This window comes from Petaurus breviceps, unplaced genomic scaffold (genome assembly GCF_028583685.1).
Source record: "Petaurus breviceps papuanus isolate PSGF00001 unplaced genomic scaffold, PetGlider_PUasm1.0 67, whole genome shotgun sequence".
NCBI classification, from domain to species: Eukaryota; Metazoa; Chordata; class Mammalia; order Diprotodontia; family Petauridae; genus Petaurus; species Petaurus breviceps.
In genome coordinates this window covers 1987182-2009581 of record NW_027186446.1, presented here as the reverse complement: position 1 = coordinate 2009581, position 22400 = coordinate 1987182, and the positions used below count along the sequence as shown (strand labels likewise).

Sequence of the window (22400 nt, the reverse complement as noted above, 5' to 3'; positions counted from 1 at the left end):
ATCTATCCACTTCTCCTTTCTCATGACTACCAGCCTTGTACAGGCCCATATTAGTCTTTAGCTAAAATGTTATAATAGCTTCCTAACATTTTTCTCCCTCCACTTTCTCCTCCTTCCAATCTATCCTTCCTACCACTGCCAAAATCATTTTCCTAATAAACCAAGAGGTTTTATTTTGTTTGTTTTACTCTTTGTATCCCAAATGTCTAGCATAGCATCTTATGCTTAGTAGGCAACTAATAAATATTTGGGACAGCTCAGTGGCTCAGTGGATAGAGTGTCAGGCCTGCAGTCAACGCAACCTGAGTTCAAATTTGATCTCAGAGTAGCTGTGGGACACTAGAGAAGTCATTTAATCCTATTTGCCTCAGTTTTCTCATCTGTAAAATGAGCTGGAGAAAGAAATGGCAAACCACTCTAGTATGTTTGCCAAGAAAACCCCAAATGGGGTCATGAAGGGCCAGACACAACTGAAAAACAACAACAAAAAAAGTTTGTTGATTTTAATTTAATTGAATCATTGCATAGATATGGTCACTAACAAAAAGTGCTTTTAAAAAAGCTTAAGTTTAAGTAAACTGCCTAAAAAAAACCTTCCTAAGTTTTGTATTGCCTGTTAAGTATAATTCCCTTTTTCTACTATTCTCTTTCACAATTTGGCCATAACTTGTATTTCTAGCATCTGGCCTTTACCACACTGGAAGTTCTATGATTCTATGATATTACTTCAGATTCTTTCCTTGTTATGTTATTATTACACACTTGCACTTTGGAAAGTTGATCTGAAATCCTGGTAACTAGATTGGGCTTAATCCAACACAACATATTACTAAAAATGCTACCAATGCAGATATGCTATCTATATTGTGTCTCTCTATGAGTTTTAAATGCAGAACAGAGCGGATTGGCTCCATGCTCAAAAACTGTCCTTTGCCGGCTTCCTTATATGTCACCCATTTGTGGTCAGAAATGCTTCACTGGCACATTAACCTTCAAGAATCCAGTTCCTCTAAATATCTCATTAGGGCTGCTTTTCTAATGGTTTTATAAAAGCATCTTGGCACATACACAAGGCATGGCACATAGCCAACACATAACAATGTGTTGAGATCGTAATGAAAATGTCTGACTGAAAATGCTTCATGAAAGAAAGCTATCCAAAAAACCAAAACAACTCATCCAATAACACGGCATAGTCTTTTACTTGGGTCCCGAAAGCTACGTTATTTAGGAATGGTCTTATCTCTTTCCACATATATCTATTAAAATTTTATCTATTTTTCATATTTAGACCAAATGTGACCTCTTCCACGAAACTTTCCCTAATGCTCAAGCTGATAAGGGTTTCTGAACTTTGGTTGTTGTTGTTTAATTTAATGCATGTATCCTGTATCATTTTGTATCATAGTCACATCATAGTATGTGGCACTACAGAGCGCTATAAAGTGCCTACTTTAGTGGACAGTTAAGTGGTGCAGTGGAGAGATTGCTGGGTCTAGAGTTAGGAAGATTTGAATCCAAATCCAGTCTTAGAAACTTACTAGCCAAGTTGCCCTGTACAGTTTATTTAATCACTGTTTGTCTCAGTTTCTTTATCTTTAAAATGGGACTGATAATAGCACCTGCCTTGCAAAGTTGTTATAAGGATCAAAGGAGATGATAAAGTGTGAATACAGTACCTGGCATATCTTTGAAGGAAGCTGGGAAAGGCAGGAGGTGAAGATGCAAAAGGAGGGAAATTGAAGCATAAAGCATATGCCTAGAGTCTGAAGGTGAAATGTCATATTATATAAGGCGGCTTAACACAAAGTTTCCAGGATGGCCATCAGCAGATGTGGGAGTCAGGGAGAGAATGAGTACCAGTCTTTATGGAAGAGACAACCTTTGAATTGTCTACTATTAAATTATTTGTAGGCATTCAAATAGGCAAAGGGAAGAAGGGAGGATAGCCCTGGCCTAGGAGACAGTGTAAATAAAGGATGAAAGATGAGAAAACATATGCATGATGGAGAAGAGAAAGTGGTCCAGTTTACTTGAAATATAGATAAAAAAAAAAAACTAGAAAGAGAAATTATATAGGGCTTGTACTCCTACTGAAATCTCATCTTTTCCATTTCACGAGAAGGCAAGGGTCCAAAATGTATCTGGATACACCAACAAGTATGGAATTTTGGTGTACTTTTTCTTCCTTTTGGGGGTCTCTCAGAAGAAGACAGGAATACCATTTTTCTCTAGTAATCCTTTCCAATTCCTTACTTAAGAAATATAAGATGTCAATAAATTAAAGGTTAAGAAATTGAACATGTTGATTTTACTAAGACTTAATAACGACAGAATAATAACAGTTAATATTTATACTGTAAACAATAATTTATTAAGCACTTTCACAATTTCTATTCCCTTTCATTCTCAAAACACGTCATGGGAAAGGTAGTTTTATTCTTTTCATTTTAAAGAAGAAGAAATTTATGTTCAGAGAGGTGATAGCTTTCTCAAAGTCACAAAGACAAAGTGTGAGAGCCAGGGTAGAAGATCAAGTGTTTTTCAGGAAGAATAACAGCTAGGCCAATATAACTAGAACATAGAGCATGTAAGAAAGAATAATGTGAATTATATTGTCACAAATCTCCCAGAGCAATCATCTGTGATTTTCCATTCCTACTCCATAGAAATAATACAGTGACCTGAAAAACTTCTGTAGTATGCCTGCTCTTTCTCTAAGAAAAGATGAAAAAATGGTTCTAGACTGGGACCTTGAATGCAGAAAAGAAGAATGCCATGACAGAGGTGGTTATAATAGCTTAGTCTGGGCTCCAAGACTTAAAGACATTGAATATAGGAATAGAGTCTAATAATCGTTAACACCATGGTATGTTAAAAGTTGGAAAGCCCTTTAAAGATCATTTAGACCAAACTGTTTTACCCATGAAAGAACCTAAACTCAGAGAAATTACATATTTTGTCCAAAGATATATAGTTGGGTGGTAGAGGCAGGATTAGAATTCAAGTCTCATACTACAGGACTCTTAATGTAATTGTGTATATTAATATTTTCATATATGCATAAAAAAGGAAATCAAGTTAATAAACACTTGTAAAAAACCTACTATGTGTTATGTATTGTGCTAAGTGCTAGGGATATAAATAAAGCCTAAAAAAGCAACAGCAATCCTTGCTCTCAAGGAGCTCACAGTCTAATTACAGAAACAGCATACAAACAACTGTTATTGTTTGTGCTTCATTCTCGAAGTTGACCATGACATAGAAAAGGTGATATGACTAGCAAGTGAATTGAATTTAAGTGAACCAGGGCTGTGCAGTCACCAGCCTCACTCTCTCCTCAAAAGTCATCTGGGTCCAGTGGCAAGATAGAGATCAAGAGGACTAGAGATGGCCCCAGATGCAGCAGGGGAATTCAGTCTTTTTAAGCCAAGACCTTTACCAGGTCCCAGTTTTTCTGACGTAATGTCCATTCAATGATTAAGGGTAGGTAAGAGATAAGACCAAAAATGGCCTCTTTTACCTAGTCAAAAAAAATCAATCTGGGAATGGAAGACCCTCAGTGTTTCTGGCCAAAACAGAAATAATTGCTATTTACACTCATTCTGAACAATCAGAGCCCACACAATGAGCAAATGAGACTTGGGCTGGGACCTCTTATTGGCCAATTAATGAAAGCCATTTAAGTCATGGTCCTTAAACGAAGAAATCTAGCCTAGTAAACCCTCAGCAAACAACTATAAACAAACTAAAGGCAGGGTAATTTGGAAATAATAGAGGGAAAGCACTAACATTAAGGGGCATTGGGAAAGGTTTCTTGAAGAAGGTGGGGACTCAGCTGGGCTTTGAAGGAATGCAAGGAAGCCAGGAGGCTTGAAGAGGAAAAGAATTCCAGGTTTGGGAAGGATAACCAGTGAAAATGCCCTGAGCCAGGGGCATAGTTTCTCTTGTGCAAGGAATAACAAGGAAATCAAGGTCATTGAATCACACTGAGTTTGTGGAGATAAATGTGTAACAAGACAGGAAAGTTAGGAGGGGTCCAGGCATGAAGGTTTTAAAAACTGAAAAGAGGATTTTATCTTTTTTTCTGGAGATAATTGGGAGCCATTTGCATTTATTGAAAGAGGGGAGAGTGACATGTGGGATAGAGTGGGTAGGGTGATAGACTTGAAGTCAAGACTTAAAATCAGTCTTGATTTTTTTTTTTTAATATATCCTAGTCTGATGACAAGGTGCAACTTAGTTACATGTCTGCCACAAACAAAACACTGAGTCTATAAATTGCCTATGAGTAGGTGATCTGTATTGATGAAGGGAGTTTTACACACTAATGAAATCACAGGTTCCCCTCCCAAAAATATAATCTCACCTAATTTTTTAAAATAAGCATATTCATATGTGTACATCAAATATAGATTTATTAGTGATAAACAGATAATAAATACCGTTACAACGTATCAGAAACTACAAAATTAATCATCTATATTGAGTAGAAAAGGCAAGAAAGGAAGGCATTAGGGGATGGGGAACAGCAGGGTAGGGAAATGCCTAGTAAAATTCCACACAAATTCCAAATGGCAGGAGTGGAAGATGTTATAGAATCATCAGAGGCAAGTGTTGCTGTACCATGGCCAACCTTATTATATAAAACATTTAATATCATCTCTGTGGGCACATCTTAACAGTTCTGAATGGGATCCCAGAAAATCACAGCTATAATTCTGGAAACTTTGGAAGGCTACAGTTCATCAAAGTCTACATATTGCAAAGTTAGCTTCTCACAAACGTTCAACCCATTCATTAGGAAGGAAGGAGCAACTTTTAGAATATTGAAGGAGGAAATCACATGACATCTTTACTTTCTGAATTTCATCCTTCCTGAATCTTGGAAGGGGAACTGTTGTAAGCACTGTCAATACATGGGCCAGAAGCTCCCATCACAGTCATCATAATCATTTAGCTAAATAACTTCTGCATCAAAATACCATAAAGAAAAATCCACCCTAGGCCGTTTACTGTTTCGTTCTCCAGTTCATGAAGATCAGCTACTATTTGCAGGGGAAATGGTAATCAGAGCAGTAACTAGCCAGGAGTGGTGGGGATGTGTGGCAGGGTGCCAAAATTTAGAGGGCACTCATACCACTTATGTTTTTTAGCTGAAATTAGCAAGATTAATTAGATAACACAGAAAATGAATACTCATTCCTCCCCCCTTCTTCAAACATACACTCAGGTGAACTCTGAGAAGTAGTCTTCCCAGTAAGAAACTTGTGATTATTTTGGGTTCTCTCAACACCTTGAGGAAATGTCTCGAGATCTGAGGTATCTCTCCAAGGTCTCCCTTCTCCAAAAAGATGTTTCTTAAAAGACTGATTTCATAACATCTATTGTGCTGCTTGACTGATTATATTTTGTAGGTATTTTGACACAAGTGCCAGAATTATTAGTTATTGCTCAAGTGGTAATCACTTTTATATCAATTAGGCATCCTAAAGGTATTTCAATGGTTTCAGCAGCCTCTCACTATGGACACCAGAAAAAAAAAATAGGTCTCTGAGAGTCTTCCAAAAGCTCAAGGGACAAGTACAAGAAACACCAAAACTGGAGAGTCAACAGGAAAGGAGAGAGAGGGAGAGAAAGAGGTAAGGGAGGAAAGACTCTATAGATATTAGGGAATAGCTGAACAATGTCAACAATTTCTTCAAGTGTACTTAGTCCACAAAACGCTACCAGTTGTTGACATCTAATTTAGAACTACCCATCTCTACACTCCTTCATTTGATGCACGAGATGAAATTTCATGCAGTAGCTATTGACCAGAAAGTCAAATACAGATCAATTCACTCCCCTCCCCCCACACACCAAAAATGGACAGCTTATGGAAGTGATTCACATTATCTATATGCGTACACACATATAGATACATGTATATGCACAAACATGCATATTATTCCACAATATAGTCGTGCATGTGTGTACATAATATAAATTACTTCCATGCGCATACACATGAAACATACATACCATACTCATACATGTACGTGTGCATAGTTACAGATACACACACATGCACACACATTCTGTCCTTCTTACACTCCTAATGAAATATAGAGCAGAATTGTTTGGAAAAATACAGAAATTCACAGAACCTACAACTATAGAATGTTCAAATTTTTAAAATCTTAGAATCACGTAGTTGTAGAATTTTAAAGTCAGCAAGGAACTTAGAATCATAGACTCTAGAATGTTAGAATTCTCATGGACCTTAGAAATCAGACATTAAACTCCATGAAAGCAGGAGACTATTTATTAGTGCCTTATCTAAACTTTATCTCTCTGGCAGTCAAAGAAAGTCCCCTGAAATCAGAAAATACTTGACATATATTTACTGAATTTAACATTCCTTTGTTTTTCAAATAAGGAAACTAAGTCTCAGAAATCCTATTCGACATTCCATAGTTACAAGAGTGAAAAAAATGAGGCCTCTTTCCTCAGCTTTAATAGCAATGGAGTAGCAATAAGGCTTTTTTTTTTCATTTTTATTTTTGTTTTTTTAAGTAGTCTAGGAAAAAAAAGTCTGTAAAATCATCATGAACCTGTACGTTGTTGGGAATTCCTTTGTAGTCTTAGAAGCACCATATAATGTGGGTTATTATTATTCTTATTTAAGTCACAACTACAATCTAAACTAAAATACCTTCATGGCACCTGAAGCTCTTTTGAAACTCTTTTCTAATTTTAGTCTTTTTTAAAATGCAGAATTTCAAGCAATCCAGTGTATATTAAACCCCACAGAGCCCTTCCAAACAGAAGCTTTCATATGAACAAAATTGAATTCAGCCCATTAATTTGAAATTGTTTTCTACTGATCTAACATTTGGAACCTGCCAAAGCCGCTTCTATTTCAGAGTGCTTCTCTATTCCAAATTTCTCAAATTGGCATTCTCCCCCAAATGTTGTGGTCCTGACTTCATGAAGTACTTTGTACTGCAAATCTTCATTTCTCTTCTCCTATAATTTCTACTTTCCCAAGAAACAAGTGAGACAACAGTGTGGCAGCATTAGCATGAGATGTCATGCTGGGAATCACATTTTTTAGGACCTATCATTTCATAATTGACTTGGGTACTGGTAATGCTTATCCTGAGGTTTATTTATTTAATCATTTTGCGTGCAAATTCTACTTGACATACACCAAAGGAGAACCTGATAAAATATTAGGTACATAACTAAAACCACAATGAAAATATTGTTGTGCTAAGTGGTACACAAATGTCTTTTCCCTCTAAATTAAGTAATGAATAGAAAAGATATCAGGAAACAAAAGAGGTTGCAGACAGATAATGCTTTGCAATAATGCCCCTGAACATCAGTTGTTAGTGGTGTTTTTTTTTCTTAGTGTGAGTTTTTTGTTGGAATTTTTCTCCTGGTCTTTAATAGGAAAGATAGTATGATTATGGTTGTTGTGAAAAGAAATGTAATAGCATCATGGTGCTTGATGTGCAGAGTTGTCTGTCCTGTTTTTTTTTTTTGGAGGGCAATTGGGTTTAAGTAACTTGTCCAAGGTCACATGGCTAGGTTTTTTGTTTGTGTGTGTTAAGTGTCTGAGGTTGGATCCGAACTCAGGTCCTCCTGACTCCAGGGCCAGCACTCTACTCACTGCGCCACCTCACCGACCCCATGTCCTGTTGTTTTTTATAGAACGTGCATTTTTTTTCTCATCCTGCTTCTATCAAAGCTTGGGGGAACCAAGTCCAATCATGTATGGCTTATCATTGAGGGACTTAAAGTGATAAATGATGAAGTGCTTACTGAGCTGGAAATCAGTAGATAACTAAAAAGGCCAAGTGATAGAGTGAAAACTGCTTTAATTTGACCCTCAAAGGTGAGGTTGTGGGAATGTGCACCTATCTTTCAGATGGCTATGGGCTAATGTCCTGACTAGACAAATTGACTGTGATGCCTCTTTTTTGGTTCCTTCCCTGAGTAGGGGACTGAGCAGTCAAATCAAGATGAGTAAGTTTGGGGTGTAAACTTGTGAGTTGCAAAAGTCTAAGCATCCTGGCATACCTCCTAATATTGACAATTTTGGCATTCACTGAAGTGGCAGTGGCTCATGGCAGGGAAAACTTTCACACAAAAAAAGTTTGACTACTATCACATGAGGGGGTAAGCATAAACTATTTCACCAGGAGACAAATGCTGGGAGTGACTGAACAATGCCAGGGGTGCGTGAAATGTAAAATGGCTAATTAGCACTTTTGCACAACTGCTTTGTGTTCTGATGAGGCTTAAATGATTACCTTCCCAAAAGATTATACACATAGTTATAAGTAAGGTTATTGAATGCTGTTATAATTCTCTTAAACTATATTATGATTCTTTTATATTTAGCATATCTCTCTGTGTAGGAATAAACTACCTTTCTCATGCCCTACTCCCTTTTTGGGTGGTAAGTCTTAGGTTTGAACCTAAAAGCAACATTGCCTCTGGGACATTGAGGTGAGGTTGTTATGAGCCAATAAGAGTGAGAATGCAGAGCTTAATATCCTAATTGGAGGTAGCCTCCCCTAGTGATAAACCCAGTATAGATCTGCAGATCTGGGGACAGAATAGGGATGGATTGGGACCCTGGAACTTGTACTCTTTTGCCTTTAGGGCAACATTAGTCCCTAGACCTGGACTGTAGTCCCAGCTCTATAGCTCACAACTATGACCTTAGGGAAGGCTTTCCTTCCCTCTAGACCTGTTTGCCCATATGCAAACTGGTCAGTTTCTTTTCTAATATTCTATATTCTTATATTTCTTTAGCCCTTAATTTCTATTTTTAATGATTTCAAAGTGACTTTCAGCCCCTGCTTCCTGTATTTCTATAATTATAAGTGCCAAATGATTAATTACATGTTCTACATTCCATGCTGGTTCTAATACTTTATGTTTGTGTTCTAGAGTCCAAACTTGGTCTCAGATACTTGCTAACTGTGTGACGGAACAAATCACTTTAATTTCTGTCTGCCTTCATTTCCTCATGTGTAAAATGGGTATAATAATTGTACCTACCTCATCAAGTTATTGTGAGGATAAAAGGAAATAAGATATTTGACAGTTTTTGAAAACCTTACAGCACTCGTTATTATTAGCTATCAATATATCCTGAAGAATAGGCATATGAACCTTTTCTCTAAAATATGGAGTTTACAATGCAAGATTATATGCCAGTGTCATTGCTGTTATTAAGTATCAAAATATTAAAATGATTACTATGTAAATTATAATACTTGCATTTATATAACATTTTTATACATATATTTGTATACATAGCACCATCACAGATATTATATCATTTGATCCTGACTATGTATGAACTATGTGAGATATAAAGTTCACAATATCCTATTCTGATGCTTTGTTATGATGTGTAGGTGCCTTTCAGTTTTTAAATACTAAACCATCAGAGCATTATCTCTGGCAGGTTTTAAAAGTCTGAAAAGGCTTCAAGTATGGCCATGGCAACAGATTGAGTCTGTTTTCCAAGGACCAACCAAGCTAAATGCAGAGACACATCACCAGTAGACTGGCCACCTGGCTATGATTTTTTTTTGTCCATGGTAACCCATGAAAAAGAAAAAAAAATGGCCCTCAATTATTTCTTCTGTGATAGTGGTAGAATCATGGTAAAAAGAGGCAGAAGGTGCTAAGAATCAGTTTTTCCACCATCAGAGAACTTTAACCTGATTACTGGTATTCTAATTTTGGGATCTTTATCCAGTTACCAACAAGTGGAAATATTTCTGGAGGAGTAGATTCCTATCTATCTTCACATACTTATTATAAGAAAAAAAAAGACTTTGAATTGAGATGGGAGGAAAGTTTATAGATATTATTTAGATAGATTAAGAAAGAGTAATTTTATTGTAAGCCCAAATGTAATAAGAAATATTATTATATGGGATATTTCCTCATTATATATAGAATATTAATTATGTTACTTGCAAAAAGACCATCATAAAAATAATTGCAGGTAACATATCGATAGTGATTGCTGTTAATGAAATGTTAGGGAAATACTGAAAAGAATTTGGTAAGATCCTACAAATAAAGTCAATATTCATTCTGATACGTAATGACTCCATTGCAAAGGTGGGAAAAGGAGAAATTAAGGAAAAATAAATGAGAAACCATGGTTAGGTTCAAGTATTTTTCTCTTGACTTCCAATTGGAAAAACTGAGTCACACAGTTCAAATGACATTTTCGAAGAATATGCATTTAGTAAATTATAGAGCTAGAATGTTTTCTAAGATGTTGTAATGGGAATGTAAAATTTAAAGATCTTCCCTGACCCTAGGCTAAAGTGCTCCTGGAGCCTGGGGTGGGAGGCTTGTTTTTCAGTAGATACTTTTTGATTGGTCAGTGGGTCCAAAAGATTGTTACATTCTCTAAGCCAGGAGAAGGCTATATAAGCCCTGATGTGAGGCTTTGTTTTGGGATTCATTTTGAGAAGTGTTCTGTGATTTGATCAGATGAAACTCTGGAAAGCCGTTGTCCAGAGCCGCCCCCCCCACCCCTTTGAAAACCAGATGTTGTTTGGTATGGATGTAATGGGTGGACAGTTTGGAAATCTGTCTACTTGATCTGTTTGTCTTGATAATTCTGTCTGTATATTCTGAAGTTTGGGGTGCTGACCTTTTTCCCCTGAACTAGGTAAACGATACATATGTCTGACTGATTAAAGTAAGCTTGTTAACCCATTTTGAGTTGCTTTCCTTTAACAAAACAGATCTAAGAACCTGTGTTAGCAGACACCCTGGGGATGCTGGGGTGCTTGCTGTTACAAAATGGTGTCACAAACAGGATCTGCAGAGTAAAAGGAAAGTATGGGGACTGGGATAATTGTTTGTTTCCCAGTTGTGGTAGCTGTGACTCTGTGGAGCCGTGGAGCAGGAGAGAAGAATGGCTTGCATGCGGACTTCACTGAGCTGAGAGCAGGAATGGTGAGCTGCCTGCATCAGTACCTGGGCAGAAGCCAGGAGACACTGAGGCCTGCGGGAGGAGAAGGAACCCAGGAGTTCAGAATTCAGCCACAGGAAAAGATAAGAACTGAGCAGCAAAGCAGGGGCACTGAATGTGTTTCCTTGCTGCATCCCACAGTTTGGGACCCAGGGGGAGGATGGACTTGTGACTATGGGGGGTGGGATGAAGTGCCTTGGACCCCCAAGGACCCCACCTTGTTGGCTTTGTTGCGAAGCCCCCTCTCTGTACTTGGAAGCCGGGGCTGGAGCTGTGCGAGAGGAAGGACACCCCCTCCCCCCAAGAGAACTTTATTTGGACTCTTGTTTTGAATTGAAGTGGTAATGCAATGTACTTTGTGTTTGTTTAAGGTCCAGTGGCCACTTTGGTAACTTCAGTTATATATCTTACAAATGATTGTTATTATTTATTATTAATTATGATTGTTGATGCTAATTCAAAAGTAAATTGTTTATGCTATGGGCATGAAAGATCTTGGGGCCGAATGTAACGGGAATGTAAATTTTTAAGATCTTCCCTGCCCCTAGGCTAAAGTGCACCTGAAGCCTGGGGTGGGAGGCTTGTTTTTCAGTAGATACTTCTTGATTGGCCAGTGGGTCAATAAGGTTGTTACATTCTCTAAGCCAGGAGAAGGCTATATAAGCCCTGATGTGAGGCTTTGTTTTGGGGGCTCACTTTGAGAAGTGTTCTGTGATTTGATCTGGATTCTGGGAAGCCATTGTTGAGACACCCCCCCTCCCCCCCTCGGCTTTGAAAAACCCAGATATTTAAAACCAGATGTTGATTTGGTATGGATGTAATGGTTGGACAGTTTGGAAATCTGTCTACTTGATCTGCTTCTGTCTTGATAATTCTGTCTGTATAATCTGAAGTTTGGGGTGCTGACCTTTTTCCCCTGAACTAGGTGAACAATACATGTTTGACTGATTAAATTAAGCTTGTTAACCCATTCTGAGTTGCTTTCCTTTATCAAAGCAGATCCAAGAACCTGTGTTGGCAGCAACCCTGAATATGCTTGGGGTGCTTGCCGCTACAGATGTTTGCTGTTGGAGTGCTGCAAGGAAAGTCATTAAGTGAGAACTGAAGAGATAAAGCTCCCCTTTTCCCCAAAAATATCCCCCACTTTCCTAACCCTGGAAAAGGCTGCCTTGTGAAAATATCTATCTAACAAATCAGTAGCATAGGTCTTCTGTTGACCTAATGTGATCTATCTGCTGATGCAAGAGAAGATTTTATAAGCTTGTGGTCTTCTATATGGTTTAAGTGATAATAAAAAAAGAAACATGAAGAAATCAGAATAAAGTTAAGAAGAGCTATCAGATTTGACTATAGAGTCAGGATCAAAAATATTCTTGACAGGTTAGCACATTAGACTGAATTTAATAAGATGAAATCTAGTAGAGATAAATGTCAAGTCTTACATTACGGTTCAAAAATCAATTTCATAAGCACAAAGAGGAAATGACTAAACATTTTGTCTGAAAATATCTGAACATTTTGTTAGACAGCAAGATCAACAGGAGTCAATACTGTGATATAGTAGCCAAAAAGGTTAATGTGATTATGGACTATATTAAGCACACCTTGCAATGAGACATACCTTCCAAGCATAATGAGATGATGGGGTCACAGATCTAAAGCAAAAAGAGATGTCTGTCATAATTTAATACAAACCTTTCATTTTTCAGATGAGGAAACTGAGGCTCAGAAAGATGTTAAGCTTGACTTGTCCAAGCTCATAGACATAGTAAGTGGCAAAGCTGGGATTTAAATTCAGGGATTACTGAACTCCAAGTTCAGTTATTCCTTCCAAAGTACCATGACGCTATACTCTCTTCTGTTCTGACCATGACTGCTTTATTGTGACTAGTCACAGACACTACATTTTAAGGGCATCGGTAAGCTAGTGAGTGTCCAGAGGAGGATAAACAGGGAGATAAAGGACGTTACAGTTCAAGCTATATGAGAATTGATTGAAGGAACTGAAGATACTTAGTCTAGAAATGAGAAGACTAAAGTAGGAAACATTATTTCTCAAAATGTTTTGGAGGCTCTTATCTGGAAACAGGATTGGACATGTCTACTTAGCCACAGAGGGAAGAGTTAGAGGCAAGGGATAAAAGTTGTAAAGAAGCAAACTTTAGTATAAGGAAAACTTCCTAATAATTAGAACTGTTCAAAAGAGGAATGGAGTGCATCTGGCAATAAAGGACTTCCCTGCATTGGAGGACTTCCGTTCTAAGACTCTGTGATTGTGCGGTTTTGTAATAGGTACCACACACGAAAAGAAAATACATTGTCTCATATAAATCAGAAGTTTTTCTTCTACCTCTGACTTGTACAGTAAGTATTTCTCACCTGAATAATATATCAATCAAATTTAGAGAGGCACTGAAGTTGGTGTCTAGTGCAGTAGAAACAGCACAGGACAGGCAGTAAGAAGATCACATGTCTCCTAGGAAACTAGATGGCACACTGAAAAGAGTGATAGTAGGTTGTCTTTCATTCTTGAAGAAGATCAAAATGACATCACTATGTAAGAGTCGAATTACAGTGTGTCTGACTGTGGCTGATCAGACCAATACAAGCTCAGAATGCTCTACCACATGTCAGGTACAAAAAGTCCATGTGAACATTTGAGGTGGATTCTCTAAATTCATGTATCTCTTGTTTCTTTTGAGCTACTTCAATTCTGCTTTGCTCATGGAGCACAGCACCTTCTCTGATGAGGGCATGCCAAGCTGGGCAGTCTTGTGACAGTGTCTCCCAGGTTTTGGGACACACTGTCTCCCAAAAGAGACCTCTCAATTCCAAAGTTCTTGAGAGAGATCTTGAGAGTGTCCTTGTATCATTTTTTCTTACCACCATGTAAGCCCTTGTGTGAGTGTCCTATAAAAAAAAAGACTTTTGGGCAAACCTATATTTGACATTTGAGTTATGTGGCCAGCACCTCAGTGTTGTGCTCTCTGCAGTAGAGTTTGAATGTTTGGCAGTTTAGTTTGAGAAATGACCTCAGTGTCTAGTACCTTGTCCTGCCAGGTGAATTTCAGAATCTTCCTCAGATAATTCAAATGAAAGTGACCTTGTTTCCTGATAGAACACTGGAATACTGTCCAGGTAGACTTTGTATCTGGAAGAAAGTTAAAATCTGCCCTCATATACTTACTAGACATGAGGCAAGTCACTTAAACCTCTGTCTGACTCCGTTTCCTCATCTGTAAAATGAAGATAATAATAACATCTGTCTTCCAGAATTGTTGTGAGAATAAAATGAGATAATTATAAAGCACTTTGCAAACCTTAGAGTGCTTTAAAATAGCTAGCTATCATCGTTATTAATTCAGCTTGGCTGCCAATTCATTATGCAACATTGTATACTTTGTATATGAGCAAAAATCTAATCTTTTTCCCACAGATATTAATCATGTAACATCTATAATAGTGATTTCTGGATTAGTAAACAGACAGGTAGAGCTGTTAGTAACTTTACTCCCTCCCATCTCACCTTTATGTGGGCAGAGCTACCTCTTGGGTTCACTCCTTTCTTTGGGTCAGATTTTCTCTTTACCCACTCCCACAGCCTCCTCCCATCTGGGGGTGTTGTTTCCTTTCAAATCTGTTCCTATGGCCAAGGGATTAATGGCTGCTGCCTGACTCACCCCAGCTAGTTCCCACAGTTTAAATAACACATTTTGAGGATCAAAATCATCTAATTGAAAGTATTTTCTATCTTCTAGGAAGTTGCTAAAATTAATGGTTCTTGTTCTTCTTTGAATACAAGCCCCCAGTAGTCCCACAAGCCTCCATAACACCCTGTCTCAGGACCCCTTGAAACCATTTGCCATCTCCCAGTGATAGGCCATGCTCCTTCCTCCATTTTTGCTTTCTTCTATCTCATTTCTTCACCTCCCACATTCCACCCATCTTCCTCCTTCTTGCTTCAGTCTCAAGCTAAGGGTACAAACCTCTCCCAGGAGTTGAAGAAGGGAAACTTAGGAAAGCTCCCAGAAGTCATAGGCATCCATTTTTGGTATCAGTCTTCTTCGTGACACCTGTAATCACATACCTATCTTCTGTTCTTCAAACTAAATATCCCCAATTCTTTCAACACATCCTCATATGACATAGATTCTTATATCCTCACCATTCTTATTACTCTCTTCTGCACGTAGTCCCACTGTGTTAGCATTTCTAAAATATGTGCCCAGAATTCCACACAGCAGGAGAAGGGAAAAGTATAAGTATTTACATAACACCTAGTATGTACTAGGTATTGTACTAAACACATTAAAAACATTATCTCATTTGGCAACCCCTAATGAGGACAGAGCAAAGTCAAATTACCACTTTGTTTATTCAGTGAGTTGTGTTGTTGTTCAGTCATTCAGATGTGTCTGACTCTTCATGACCCCATGGACCTTACTATTCCTGGAGTTTTCTTGGCAAAGATATGGAAGTGGTTTGCCAACTTCTCCAGGGGATTAAGGCAAACAGAGGTTAAGTGATTTGTCCAGCATCACACAGTTAGTTGTCTGAAGTCAAATTTGACCTCAGCATCTTACTTATGACTTACTGACTCCAAACCGAGCGCTCTATCCACTCAGTCCCCTAGCATTGAGGACTCTGTGTGCGCGCGCGTGTGTGTGTGTGTGTGTGTGTGTGTAGAGAGAGAGAAAGACAGAGAGAGAGAAGGAGAGAGAAAGAGAGAGAGAGACAGAGAGAGAGAGAGACAGAGAGAGACAGAGAGAGAGAGAGAGAGAGAGAGAGAGAGAGAGAGAGAGAGAGAGAGAGAGAGAGGAAGAGAGAGAGGAAGAAACAGGGAAACAAAGATAAGATAAAAAATGTATACTGTTCTTATCTATAGTGACTCCAAGAACTGAAAGAGGTATTGTGTGGAAGTATTGTTGACTTGTTTTGCTGGGTCTAAGAGGAAAAAACTGGGATTCCATATCAGTATGAATGAAAACTTCCTAACAATTAGGGCTGTGGAAAAGTGGAATGTATGGTCTATCTCATAAAATACTGAAGATCATCAAGCTGAGGAGTGAGTACTACTTGCCAGTCATATTGTATAAGGGACGCCTTTTTCAGGTATGGGTTGGAGTAGACTGTGTCTGAGATCCTCTGAAACTCTGAGATTTTGTGATAGCACAGTTGGTGAATCAATCAATAAATATTTATTTCTTCATATCTAGGATCAACCCCCCAAAAGGCAAGTAGTAAATAGACAAAGAAAAAAAAGTCCCTAATTTCCCTCTAGAGATATATAGTCTTGCAATAATAAACAACATTCCAGTCACACCACCAATGGCATTGTTAATATAGATTGAATCAAACAGTCCTTTCCTTGTGGAGATTGAAATGATTAATCTTCATTTCATTTCTCAAGCTAATCTCTTTGGGCTATATTCCCATCTTTTTCCACACCCCTATTCAATCAAAGGGAGTTCATCATACAGACCAGCTCTGTGGAGACTTGGGATGTGATTGTATTTGTCCAGAATATTTAAAGTTGCAAGGAGATGGCCAAGGCACTGGTAAACATGATATAGAGTCATTGAAGATTAGAGCCCTAAGGAAGACAGGTTCATCCATCACTTTGGATGGTTCTAACCTGTGTGGGCAAGTACATCATAAGGAGTTGCCAGAGTCATAGGGAGGTGTTTGCCTGAAGGCAGTCAGAATGAGACTGTGATCCTTTGAGCATTCCATCTCCCACATCTTTTCCTTGTTTCCCACAGTCAATGCAGGTTGAGTTTGATTTGCTTCAGAGATAGCGTCTCTTTTCTCTTTCAGGGATGTATTACTTTTGATTGCTCAGGATACATGTACAGTATGAATACCACCAGCTGCCTCTTCATGACCTCATAGCTCCTCTAGCCACCTCCACAGTGATGTGTTGCACGGCAGGAGCCTAGGAACTCATTTGCCAACACCATCTGCCTAAGCTTCTGAGCTTACTTCTAAAGCCAAAACCACCTCCCACTAAGCCCACACCCTTCCTATAAAAGATTTCAGAGCCTTATAAACAAGTGGGTCACATGACCTGCCCAGACAAGCACAGAACACCATGACCAACAATGTACTATCTGTGCTTTTCATTCTTTGTCCAAAATGGAATTGTCTCCTTTTGGGAGGAATTGAGCTGTAGTGTCTCATCTCGTAAGTCAAGTTAATTAACAAATATTTATTAAGCACCTACTATATGCCAAACATCGTGTTAAGCATTAGAGGTATAAAGGGAGGCTATGTAAAGTCTCTGCTATCAAGAAACTCAGAGTAATGGAGTAAACAATATGCAAATACTGACATACAAAAATGATGTAATACAGGGTAAACTGGAGATATCACAGAATAGAGTCATTTACATTAAACTGTCCTGGGAAAGGCTTCTTTCAGAAGCTGGAATTTGATCTGGGGTTTGAAAGAAGCCAAGGAATACAGGATGTGAAGATGAAGAGAGAGGGAGAATTCCAGGCATGAGGGCAGGCAGTGAAAATGGCCAGTCAGGAGATAGAGTATCTGGTATGAAGATTAGCAAGGAACCCAGAGTCACTAGATTCACAGATTATGAAGAGAGAAGTGAACTATAATAAGACTGGAAACATGTGTCTGTGGAGGGGGGAGTGGGTGGCAGGTTGTGATGGGTTTTAAAAGACAAATAGAGAAATTCACATTTGATCCTGGAGGCAGTAGAGAACCACTAGAATTTATTAGAATAAGGGAAGGCACGTGACCAAACTAGTCTTTGCTCAATTCATTTTTATTCAGCAAATATTTAAATAGTTACCATGTGGAAAGCACTATGCTTGGCACAAAGGTAGACACAAAATTTAAGTGAAACATAGTACCTCCCCTCTAGGACTTTACTTTCTATCCATGTAAGTGCCAAAGGAAAAACTCAGGATAGAAAAGCTATGTGCATATCATATTGAATGAGCTTCCATCCAGGTGGTATTCTCCTAGGTTAAACTGAACAAACTTCCTTTGTTTTTGAAAGTAACAAAGATCCTTCTTCAGCAATATTTCTGTCAAAGGGTCTTAATGTTAAGAACAAAGACACGAAAATCCTTCTCATCTTTATGACCTTCTAATCAACAAATCGTTTAATTAACAAGTATTTATTTTATGTCTACTTTATACCAGAATCTGTAATGCCTGATTCCAATGCCATGTTCCTATAGAACTGATGATTGATAGGCCTGGTATTAGAGGTTTTCTAGAGTAATTTACCACTCCTTCCTGTACCTTGAGACTTTACTTGTCCTGCCTGTCCTGCTAAATGGACAAGTCTCAACACAGATGAGTTTCTCTATGTTGATTTGAACTAAGAAGGGGGGGGGAAGGATTATGATCTGATTAGACCACTAAACTTAGCCATTTTCTCACTTCTTTCCCTTTTCTCTTTTACATTTGCTTTCAAAATAAGAATTTCAAAGAAAACCACAACAGTTAACTCCACCTAGCACCAGCCGATTTGGGATCTGGAAGGGAATTTAGAATTAAAATCAGAACCTGTCATTCAGATAGTGCTTGAGAGGCATTTACTCAATTGTTCCTCACAACAACTCTGGGATGCATGTACAACAGGGAACTAAATCATCTCCATGTCTAAATGAGAGCTTAAGTGACTTGGCCTTGATCACCCAAGTAGTGTCAGAGGCAGAATTTGAGCTGTATTCCCTGCTGATTCCAAGTCCACAGAATCTTTTCTACAATTCCATGTCCCATGCTTCTAAAGAAGCAAGAAACATTAGAGTCAGAAGTAGTTTTAATAAAATTCTCTTATTATTCAGACTTAGAATCTTAACCTCTGTAGGAAACCGGCAATTATCTGTGCCCTATCAACAAACACTGATAAGCAGATTCCTATATGAACACTAACATAGTAGTCTTGATCATTCAACTAACAGCAAATATTTATTAGTGAGAAGCAATTATGATATAGTGCTTATTAAAATCCTTTCTCAGAGACTTATTAACTGTATGACCCTGGGCAAGGTACTTAAACTCTCAGACTCAGTTTCTTCATTATAAAATAGGGAAAATAATAGAACCTAACTCAGGGCTATTGTGAGATCATGTTGCAACACTATGCAAAGTTTAAAATTTTCTATAAATGCTAGCTATTATTGCTATTGTTAGTATTGATACCTCTTGTTCTTACCTCACAAACATTTCTGAATATATCTTTCTCCATTTCTTTCTCCAATAAGCCATTTCTTGTAAGAAAGAAAAAAAAAGAAAGTGAAAGAATTAGAAAAATGGATAAATGCATCAACTACATCAGTATATGGAATATTCCCTAATATTCCCTTTTGCTGCAAATTAGGGAGGGACTAAGAACATTTTTAAACTCTTCTCTAGGGTCAAGTTTGTCATTATAATAAGAGCATTCACTTTCACTTCTTTTCGTTCTTTCCATTTACATTGCTGTAGTTATTTTGTGTTATTTTTCTGATTCTGCCTGCTTCCTATAAATAAGTTCTTATATTTTCCTATGCTCCCAGTTTTTTCATATTTGTAATTCTTGTAGTACAGTATTATTCTATCATATTCAGGGTACATAATGTGTTTATGCATTCCTTCAATCAATGAATAATTATTTTCTTTCCATCTTTTTGCTAAGGATGATGTAGCTTGTTTTGTTTTATTGCTTTTTTTCCCAAAAGCACTGGACTCATACAATCTGGATTTAACTATCTCCCTGTACCATTTATGTCAACTTGGACAGGACACTACACTGTGCTAATCCTTAGTTGCTCATTTACAAAATGGCTTGAACTAAACGATGCCAAAGATTTTTTTCAAGATCAGATACTCTATGGAGTCAAAAGACTTTGATTTTCCCTTTGTGTTATCTATGTCAACTTGGATAAGACGGTAAACCCCACTGATTCTAAGATCCTTATTTTTTAAATGAGTTGGAAGACAGATTTCCAATGAAGACATATAATCTATGAACAATCATATAAAAATATTCCAAATCATTAATAAAAAGAAAACAAATATTATATCTACTCCAAGATTCCATCTAAGACCCTTCAGATTAACAAAAATGAAAACAAACAATTGACAATTGTCGCAGACTCTATAATAGAACAAGTACATGAATGTAATAATGCTGGAGCTGAAAAGTGGCCCAGAAACTTTGAAAGACAATTTGGAAATAGAGCCAAAGTCACCACATTACACATGCATTTCAATCCAGTGATTCTATTAACAGTCATTTATGCCAATGACATCAAAGAGAGAGGGAAAGGACTCATGAGCAAAAATATTTAAAATAGCAATGCTTGATGTAGCAAAGAACTTAAAGAGTGTCCATCAATTGGAGAATGGATGAATGAGATATAGTATATAAATAACTGTATGTATAGAACATAATTATATCAAGCCATCAGAAACAATGAATATGAATGATTCAGAAAAATTTTCAAAATTGGGAATGATTCAGAATGAAGTGAGTAGAACATGGAGAGGAATTTTTAGAATGACCATAACAAAGTGTAGATAACCTATGCAGAGCATGTTGGTCCTTATCCAACTCATACTTACATTAGTAAAGTTGTGATCTCAGAGAGAAGTTGGTTACCTACATTTCCCTTGGAGTTCTAGGGGTAACCCTGAGTAATTATAGGATTTGCTTTAACAAAATTAGTGTGAATCACCATTCTGTTGTGTGTTCCCTAATATCTATAAACAAAAGACAGTATCTCACTTGTATCTTGATTGACCCCATTGATTAGCAACACAAGATCAATATCACTGGTGAACATCAACTAAATGTTATAAAGAAATATTTAAAGTAATATTATGGATAACACAGAAGTAAATATAAACATATCATCATTGAACTGGATTGTGGCAGAATTTTCCTTAATATAAATCTGTTCTTGAAGAGAGTTAACATACATAAAACAGTTAATACAAAGCATTCACTCCAAAATCACTTTCAAAGATGACATAGCTACTGGACAAGTTTCTTCCTTCTGAAGGCTTCTGCATGGTGTTTCTTTTGGTGTTAATTCATTGCTCAATTTTTCCCCATTCCTGTCCATTCATCACTTGGCTATAAAATTTATCTTCCTAAAACACCTTCTCATCCTACTGCTGAATAAACTCTAGTGGCTCATATTATCTATGGAATAAAACATAAAATCCTTTGTTTTATTTTTTTTAAAGCAATTGGGGTTAAGTAACTTGCTCAAGGTTACACGGCCAAGTGTTTCTGAGTGGGTGCTAAGTGTCTGAGCCTGGATTCGATCCCAGGTCATCCCGAATCTGGGGCTTGTGCTCTTACTCGCTGTGCTACCTGGCCACCCCCCTTTGATTTGGATATGAGGAGGGAGAAGAGCTTTAAACCTGGCTCTTTGCTACCTTTCCCATCTTCTTATACTTTGTTTTTTTTTTTTTTTATTCCCACTGTGACCCAGTGACTACACTCTTTTTATCATTCCTCAGACAAGATATTCCATCTCCTAATTCCAGGGATTTTCACTGCTTGTCTATCCCCATCTCTGGAAAACTCTCCCTCCTCATATCCACCTTTTGCCTTCCTTCAGTAAAATCCCACCTTCTGCAATAAACATTTCCTACTTCTCCTTAATCTTAATGCCTTCTCTCTGAGATCATCTTGAATTCACCCTGTATATATTGTGTTTGCATAGAACTGTGTACTTGTCTCCTCCATCAGACAGTGAGCTCCTTTAGAGCAGGGATGTTTTTTTGACTTTCTTTTTATTCTTAGCATTTGTTGTAATGACTGAGACATAGTAGATGCTCAACAAATGCTAGATGACAACTTATTTTTCTAGTCAGCATCAAGCTAGTCTGTCCTAGGACAGGGATCATCACCAGGCTTGGCTATGAATTTTGGCATGTTCCCTATTCATGGATTTCTAATGGCTTACTCTTCTGACCATTCAAAGTTCACAGATTCATAACCATCACAAATACTACTTCACTTAAGAGAAGGAAAAAGTAGACATAGCAGAAAAGGGGGGAAATAGTCTCTATTGCTCACCACCAGAAAAGGGAAAAGATCAAATTATTTTCCGTGGGGATCTTTTGTATGCTCACTCAGTTCCAACTCAGCAGCCAATCAAAATAGCTTTTCCTCATTATAAGTAAACAGTAAATAATCATAGAACATAGAATGTCTGCATATTCTCCAAAATTGAGAGGAGGTCCCTCCTTTATGCATGCCCCAAGCTGATATTCTACATCAGCAGGCATTCCAACTACATTGGCAGCAGGCAGAACGCTGCATATTCTCAAACAATAAGATTCCCAATGGTACATACCCTGAACCATGCATGTGGAGAGTCTCTCTCTCTCTCTCTCTCTCTCTCTCTCTCTCTCTCTCTCT

General features: G+C 37.7%; 1 long non-coding RNA gene across 1 annotated transcript in view; it reads right to left on the bottom strand.

Moving 5' to 3' along the window:
- Positions 1–22387, bottom strand: part of LOC138173907 (uncharacterized) — a 49774-nt gene extending 27387 nt beyond the window's left edge. Inside the window, exons 1-2 of the long non-coding RNA XR_011171571.1 lie at positions 22336–22387; positions 19197–19251 (exon numbers count right to left, since the gene is read on the bottom strand). This is a non-coding gene — a long non-coding RNA (uncharacterized lncRNA). The remainder of the gene's footprint in view (positions 1–19196; positions 19252–22335) is intronic.
- Positions 22388–22400: the final 13 nt, after the last annotated feature.